The sequence below is a fragment of the Idiotropiscis lumnitzeri genome, chromosome 2 (assembly GCF_059441095.1).
Source record: "Idiotropiscis lumnitzeri isolate Australia: NSW breed Sydney's pygmy pipehorse chromosome 2, RoL_Ilum_1.0, whole genome shotgun sequence".
Lineage (NCBI taxonomy): Eukaryota > Metazoa > Chordata > Actinopteri > Syngnathiformes > Syngnathidae > Idiotropiscis > Idiotropiscis lumnitzeri.
In genome coordinates this window covers 5600646-5609204 of record NC_142392.1, presented here as the reverse complement: position 1 = coordinate 5609204, position 8559 = coordinate 5600646, and positions in this window count along the sequence as shown.

Below are 8559 nucleotides of genomic sequence, written 5' to 3'. Positions count from 1 at the left end.
TGCATGAGACTAGAACTACTTTAACCACTATTTTGATATAGAATGTTTTAACGGTTTCAACACATTCAAATGTCATGTGAAAAATGTTTCTTAAAGTCATTGCCTTGGTCCCTTCACATTTGCCCCTTTCAGCCACTGCATAGAAAATTGATCCAAATATGTGAAATATTTCTCCAAGAAGCACAAAATGACATTTTGCTTGTTGTGCAAAAGCATCATCAGCTCCTAACACTTTTTAGTGAAGGTCACAGTCTTCTCTTTCTTTCTTTTAGGATATCAAAATCAAGACTTTGGTGTGGCCAGACAAAATGACCTGTAATCGGATCGAGCCACTTAACATGTCAAGACAAATGGACATCTCGCTCACTCTAAGCCGGCTGTGATGGACAGGTAGCACTCACGCCGCAACTTGATCATTTAACAGCTCAACTAGGTTCAGTTACATTATTTGTCATTTTTCTGTTCATGACGAATATGATAGTCGAGGGATGCGGTTGTTCCCTGCAGTGTAGCTAAAAATTGAGCGCAGCATTACCTCTCTCCTGTAGGCACGCTGGGGGTTCTCTTTTCATTACTGCTGCATTAAAGCTCATTGACCTTTTCGATGGATGTCATGCGGTGATGTGAGATGGAGCTTTGTCACTGCAGATATGACCAGAGGTGAGTAACTGGCAATTGTCCTCAGGCAACTAAAAAAGTAGTCCTCCAAATAAGGTTAATGCTGACATCTGGCAAAAGGAAATAAAGACAGCTTTCTGTATGGTTCTCAAGAACTAAATTGACATCTTGTAGGCTGAAATGACAAAATTTTTACGCTCGCACAGATAATGGTGCTCGACGGATGTTCTTTTTAATTGTGCCGAATTTAGTGTAAATCCAAACCACCTCTCACTAAAGTGAAAAATATCCCTAAAAAACATGCGATACTCTTGCTGAAGTTATCACCTGTCCTTTTTGTCCTCTCGTTTGTGCCCTCTGTACTGTCCGTTTTGCACATCCACACGCACACCACGCCGCCCTGACAAGTTACATGATGAACGCATCCGCAGTGATTTATAATAACTCACTCTGGAGCGATACCATTTCGGGGGAGGAAATTGAACAAACAGGCCGCGTTATCTGTCGCCAGACGGCCGGGTTCAAGTTCGAGAAGATGCCTGTCAAGTACAATTGACTGCACAGCTGATATATTAGACCTTAATGGCAGGCCAGAGGGAGGAGAAAAAAAAAAATAACGATTGCCTTTGCTGGCCATGTGAAGGTCCCATGGAGGGGGTTTAGTGCAAAAGTGAAACAAAAGAAAGATGCGACGAGAGACTTTATTGATGAGTCAGCAGTCTATAAATGTGAGTGGAACAGATGGAATATCACCACAACCGCGCACGTTCTCCTTGTTGATTTCAATGTCGAGAAATGGGCCAGCGTGGCGGTTAGCACATTTGGCCGTAAATTCCTGAGCTTCCGACACCACAATTCACGCGACCCCCCCCCCTCGATCCGAAAGATGCGGCGTAACGTTCGTGCGCCGCCAATTCGATCCTCATAACGAGTCGACGGCACTTTGGCGAGCTGCAGCGAGCGCGCTTGATGTGCAGTGTGTGGGCCGTGCGGTTTGATCCCATTTGCCTGACGTGACTACACAGCCCACACTTCAGTCATCGCGCCGCGCCGAGTATTTCTTGAGGGGAACTGTACACATTTGAGCAGTACATAAAGCGACGACAATAGACGCGAGGCAGTCGTTAGACATTAAAGAAAGCGACGGAAGGTGCGTTTGACAGCGAGTAGGTGGTAATTCTTTTGAAAGGGCCAATCAAATAATGAGCCATGCTGCGCCGTACGCTCTCAAACCGTCATTCTCAAAGTGCGGGATGGGTCCCTCTGTCTCCTTCAACTTCAATGACTTCTTCCGCCACCTCTACTGTAAACTGTCATTTTTAATTTTAGTGTTTTTTTAATGCGACTACTTTCCACATAAAGCGCTCACTATTTAGCGTCTCGTTTGATGCATTGTGGGTTTCATTTCTATCGAAATGCATTGGCACTGTGCATGATTTGTCAGCATGTTTGTAGAAAATAGACATGATGTATTAAACACGAGCCTGGATTGTTTTTGGAACAAATACTGTACAAGGAAGACTTTTTTTTTTTTTAAACTGGATTCTGAAACTTAGTTGCCTGAGATACTGGAACATATTTGAACTAATTAGGCAATTTGGGACTGCGTCATTCCAACTTTGCAAAACAGCGAGCCTCAGGAGACAGGGATTGTACTTGGCGAATAATTAGCAGTCTGAAAAATAACATGACAGCTGTGTTGTAGTACGGAAACGAGCACTTTTATTACTCAAGAGCCGCACGTGGGTTTCAAAAGTAAGCAAATAAATCTGTAAGCGCGGTAACAGACCCCAATTCAGCGGAGTATAGCGGTTGTAGTTTGGCATTCATGTCGCAAACTCAATTTCATGAAGTTGTGTCCGACCTGATGTCGTGGCCCGCGAGCGTAAGGCATTGTGCTTCCGAGGTGTTGTTGCGTTCTTCACTCTAAGTGGGTTTAATCACCAAAGCAGGAATGAAAATTTAACTCATTCACTATCAGCCGAGTGAAAAAAAAAATGGATCTTTGACGTATTTATCCGTCAATGGCAGTGAGTGAGCTAATAAGGAAGAGAAAAGCCATCTCGGAGCGCCGTCATTCTTTGCTTCCAGACAGACCCTGACTGTCCCTGACGCGCATTAGGCCCCTGTCACGTCTCTTTCCCAGACGCAGACGGATGGAGTTTGACTCGGGTCTCTTCTCCCCGCGTATCCTCTCGGGCCTGAATTAAAAAGGCGTCGGCGCGATGTTGACAGGAATACGTTTATCGGGATTGGCTCTCCTTTCAACTGCGGGCGTCGCCGGCCGGACTCGGCCACCGTTTGCCTCGTCGGGGCCCCGGCCCATTGATCTCCGCGTTGCGCGTAGTGGAAAAATGATGCACCTGGCTGCTGCCGCGCACAGATCACATGTTTCAAGGTCTAGAACAGAAGTAGACTCAAGTAAAAAAAAATTGAGAGAGCTTATTTTAATCAAACTTCAATTTCATTTTACAAGATGACTCTAAAGAAAATAATTGGCGTTCGATTTCAAAAAGTATGCTGCAAGTCTGCTTGCAGCAGAGACTCTCCGCTAACTACCCACACTAAACTTGCGTGACATCTTTCCAGGGCCTTGACTGACATCTAAAATTTCAAATAAATCCAACAGCAGCAGGTTGAGCTTTCCTGCATGTGATTATAAACATTGATGGTTCATTAAACCATTCAATCCACTGAAATCTACTAAAGATGCAACTGCAAGGATAATTAACAGCGTATTTACCCGTCCGACACATGAATTGGAACATATGGTGTTTCAGGGGACACAAACAATTCGAGCTGGAATATCTCCGGAATCGATCGGCCGCCAGCCACAGCGAGAACCGGGACGTAAACAGCACACGCACATCATAACGCGCCGTCTTTCAAACAGCGGAAGCCTGCCAGACGTGCGGCTGAAGCTGGATTCCTAATTATTCCCTCCCAAGAAAGCTCTCTGTCAACAAGCCCCGCTCGCAGCTGGGAAGCGCGAGCAAACATTTCAGCCGGCGATGGCGGGCGAGTCTTCCACCCGCTTAATGGCGGCGACGTGAGGAGAGCGCGACCCGCTGTGCATGAAGTTGAAGACGGTGGCTTGATGAGCGTTTGGACATGTGGAGCAGTTCAATGATGAGAAATGGCGACGAAACGCCAGCTTCAGTTTGGGGGCCATTTTTTGCAGCACGGAGATTTAAGACGTCCGTATTTAGATGAATTGTTTTTACGACATTTTGAAGGCTCTTGAGTGCTTTTGCTTTAGCCCAAGCTAATGATACAGAACCCCCCCCGCCCCCCCCCCCCCCCCCCCCACTTGTCTCTCAAACCGTCTTAATTTGCAAGTCATAGATTCGTCGCCCGCCACGGTGCTGCTAAAAGCCGAGGGCTGATGGCACAACTTCACGCGAGTCGACGCGCGCAGGCTTCGGCTCGGCGAGGATCAAGGCTTTTTATCACGGAAAGAAGCCGCTGGATTTCAAGCGATAAAGCCGGCGCAACCCGAGCCTCTTCCCGCCAGTTGTGCCGCGCGCTCGGTGTTGAATCAATTATCCAAACACAACATCAGATGCTATAAAAGTGTATTGATCCCTGTAGGGGCATTGGGCTGCTGCACAAGCAACAGTGATGCTGTTTGGCATGAGGGCAAACGAGAACACGATATTATAGCGGCGAGAGGTGACTGCCAGGGAGCGAGAAAATCAGAGCGCCGCTCGGGGAAATGCAGCAAAAAAAAACCAAACAAACAAACATCGTTAGCTTGTTCATTTGTTGCCGTCGACAAATTCTTCCTTGACAATCACACCATGTTTTTGTGGTTCACTGAAACGTAACGCAGGGCCGTCGCGTAAGACGAAGCGTCCCAGGCCGTAAAGAAACGGTTTTGAATTTTTTTAAATCATCGATACGCCTCAGGACACACAAAACCATCTCTGATTAAAATTTGCTGTTGATCACTTTTTTTTTAGAATCCGACCGATTAATCGGCCAATATTATCGCTTTTAAAATCAGCGGGTTTTTATTTCCATAGCCAGATTCTAACATACCTCCCGCCTCCACAAAAAAAAATCAGCTGACTAATCGTTTATCTGGATTTTATTCTGACAAATATCACAATTGGCGTCGGCCTGAAAAAATAAAAAAAAGAAAAAATGCGTATCGCACAGGCTCCAATTATTATTGAACCCCGAAAAAATTTTTCATCCTGATCAATAATACTGTACGTTGTTATTTGTGAGACAAATTATCCGCCTCCTCGGAGAACGCCTCATTTCTAATCACACCTAAAAGAGGAATTGTGAGCGAGATTAATTGCATCCCCCCTGAAACTCTGGCTGCCCCCCCCCCCTCGCCTCGCCACCCAGCCAGCCCCGGAGTGTATCAGTTTAACCCGAGTAAAAACCCCACACGGCTGCCAGGAGTGGGGGTGAGGGTGAGGGGGGCGGGACCTTGGCCATCCGCCCAAAGAACAGGATTGTAAATAATGCTTTTGGAAAAAAAAAAAAAAAATAACGCTGCTTGGTGCACCACGCCTGAGCGGATGCTGGATCTGACAAGCCGAAGTGGCAGGATTCCTGCACGGCTGACCCCTTGAGGTCGGAGGTCGCCGTTTGAGTGGCATCCAGTACGTCATACCTGTCATTCCAGCGGACGGACGGGACGGACGTCCTCGCTCACACGTGCACGTGCACCCTTTAAGACCATACAAAGCCACGCTCGCGTCTCCCGCAGTCGTTCTCGTACAAGTCCCCCCCCCTCCCCCCACCTCCCCCACACGTCTATTTTTGCATTCCGAAGCCATGGATTAGAAATCCGAGGCCCGAGGTCACGCCGATTGAGATGGAAATGAGCTTAGGACAGGCGGAACGTGTCCGCTTGAACTTGTTGAGATTTGTTATTAAGATGATATTCACACTTCTGCTTTATAACAACCCCCCCCCTCCCCCCCTTCCCTCCACCTTGTTCCCTCCCCTCCCAGTGTCATCAGTCAGTTACATAATCTCCCCCCTGTGCTTTCTCTTCTCCTCGCATGGCTGACCATGGTATCGGCGCAAAATAATTTTTTTTTTTTTTTTTTTTTTTTCCGCACCGGGGGTTGTCAGGAAATCATTTAGGCAAAAATAATTAGGCAACATGCAGCTTGTACAGATTGCAAAGGAGGAGGGAGGGGGGTGGGGGGGCACAAAAACAATTCACATGGATCAATAGGTCACTTTTTGGGGATCCATTTTTCTCGGTAAAATCGATTTTGATGTAAGGGAGGGGGGCACACGAGGACAACGGAGGAAGCTGACGATTTAAAATGTCACGACGTATCAGTCAGTCGTTTCCGAAGGAGTTGATCAAAATTCAAGTTTAACACAAGCGCGTTATGTAGTCGGGTCGAACAATTGATCGAATTCCGTCATGCATTGTTTATCGTAATGCGGATCAGTTTATCGCTTAAAAAAATTAATCACATATTAAATTACAATAAAAAAAAATTAAAAATCAATCAGCCTTTTTATGTCGGTCTGACGACGAGAAAACGTCAACCTTTACAACTCGAGAGCGCTTTTCGACTGTCTCAAGGTGAAATATTCGACATGGCGCTTGGCCTTTTTCTAATCTGTTGTTGTCATCTTTCTTTGTGCCAGCGCCGAGTCAAATATTGGATTTAATAGGGCAATATGAGTGTTATTATTCCTTTCCAGGAAGGGAAAGTGGCAAACGTAATACAGTAATTAGAAATTTGACATTCAAACTTTGATTAGGTCTCATTATTGATCCAGCTTTGAGATTCTTTCTCATCGCTCTAAAATTGCTCTAACAATGTTTACTGAGCTGCTTTTTTTTTTTTTTTTTTTTCTTTCCCTTTTTTATCTAATATATCCATTTGCATGCATTTCTCTTTGTTTGCCACTAACTCATTGCTGCAAGGTCATTTTCATGATGTGGAACAAACACTAAGTTGTGTTTAACGTTATAGACCATCTGTAATCAAACGGGGTTTTTTTTTTTTTTAATCGCAGATGCCTTCTCCAAAACACAGGAGGAGTTGAAATAAACGGAATAGGAAAAACAAATGCGTTCTTTTTATGTAGTTTGCATTTATCCCGAGTCGTGTGCATTTCCAAATGAGTTTATGTGACAAACAACAAACGTTCATACTTAAAACCAACATTCCCACTCGGAAATAGGAATCCAAGCAAACTATTTGTTTATTGAGATGTTTTTTTTTTTTTTTTTTTGAAGTGCTGACTTGGGCTTTGTTTGCCTAATGCGGCTTATTGAGCGGCAAAAGACTCAAAACGGCCAGACTGGAGATGTTGAATTAATCATCACACAGCGCGAGGAATTAGCACACATTTGGATGTCAATCATCACTACAAGTAGTAAACATGAATATATTTTTTTAACCTTCTCCAATTTTTTTTTTTTTTTTGTGGTGCTCAGTTGACTATTTGACCTGATTTGTGATTTCCTCATTGTCGCCTTTCGCTATTATTGCTTCCCGGCGCGCTGCGGAATCCAGAAGGATCCGCCGCGTTGTCTCCGTTTGGGTCCACCTGTCCTGTGACAACGACACTATCGTGACAGCAGTGTTAGCTTGCTATATATTACCGCGGAGGTTGCGCGTGATGATAAGCGCTCTACCTGTGGCCCGGTGTCAGCGGCCGCCTTGATATCAGCTGCGAGGAAGGTGACTGAGGATGACAGGAAGCCAAATGACTTTTTTTTACCCGCAGCCGATTTCTGAGCGAAGACAAATAATGTCGACAAATAGGACGGCGGTGACGGCGTTTGGCGACCTTCAAGCGCACCGCGCGTAATGCCTCGGCGTGATGGGGCTGTCAGACGCTTCACGCTTGGCCTTATTTACCTCATCACAAAATATACTGTTTGTTTCGCTGCAATACAAATATGATGAAAAGCGGTGTGCACAAGGCGCCAGATTGTTGGAAAGTCTTGATTTGGATCCAAAGTTTTTTTCCACTGGAAATGGAAGGAGGTCGTCTCGATTTTCGAAGCCACAAATCATTGGGAGGTCAACATAAGTCAAATGGTGGGGGAAGAAACAACCTACTTTACTCGTGACAAAACATAAAGTTATCGGTATTGACGTGGGAACTTGTGACAATTAAATTTTAATATTTTTAATTTGAAAAAAATATGCAATAGTTTGCAATGGTCAACTATGATGATCTTTTTTTTAAATGGTCTGAAATTAAAAATGAAATTGTGTGGCATATATTAATTTTTTGTAAAAAAAAAAAAAATAAAAAAATAAAAGGAGGAATATTTTTAGCACTCAAATTGTATTATTTTTTTAATTAAAAAGTACTTCTGATTGCATTTAACTTGACTATTTTTTGTTTTAATTTAGAAAAAAATAATCTTCTAAAGTTCAACTTGAAAATATGTAGGCATGGGCAAACACCGATACCAGGTATCGGTCTTAAAATAGTATAGTATAGTATCGGATACTTGTGAATACCAGCCGATATTAGCCACTGTTACTTTCGGCCAAAAAAAAAATAAATCGACTAAGTCCTCCTTGGCAGTAGTTGGCGCTATACTGCTGCAATTTGACACATCGGAAACTTCTTATGCGCATCAGAATTTTTTTGTGTTAAAGGAAATGTTCTATTTAAAAAATATTTTAGGTATCGCAACGCTTAACTTGTTAACATTATTTGAATAAGCTGTGGGCCAATGAAAAACATACCGTGGGCCACTCCCTTGATTTCCATGATTTTTTTTCCCCCGCCCCCTGTAGACTTTAAGACCTCTCATCTCAATTATGTCCATCTATTACAGAACGCCAGCCTTCGAAAAATGACCACTCGACTTTCCGAGAAAAAATGCGGCGAATCAATTCTGCATGTGCCGATAAAATTTAAATACAGAGGTCAAGAGCGCTCATTATTTGTCATACAGTATTTAAATTAAGTTAATATTTCATA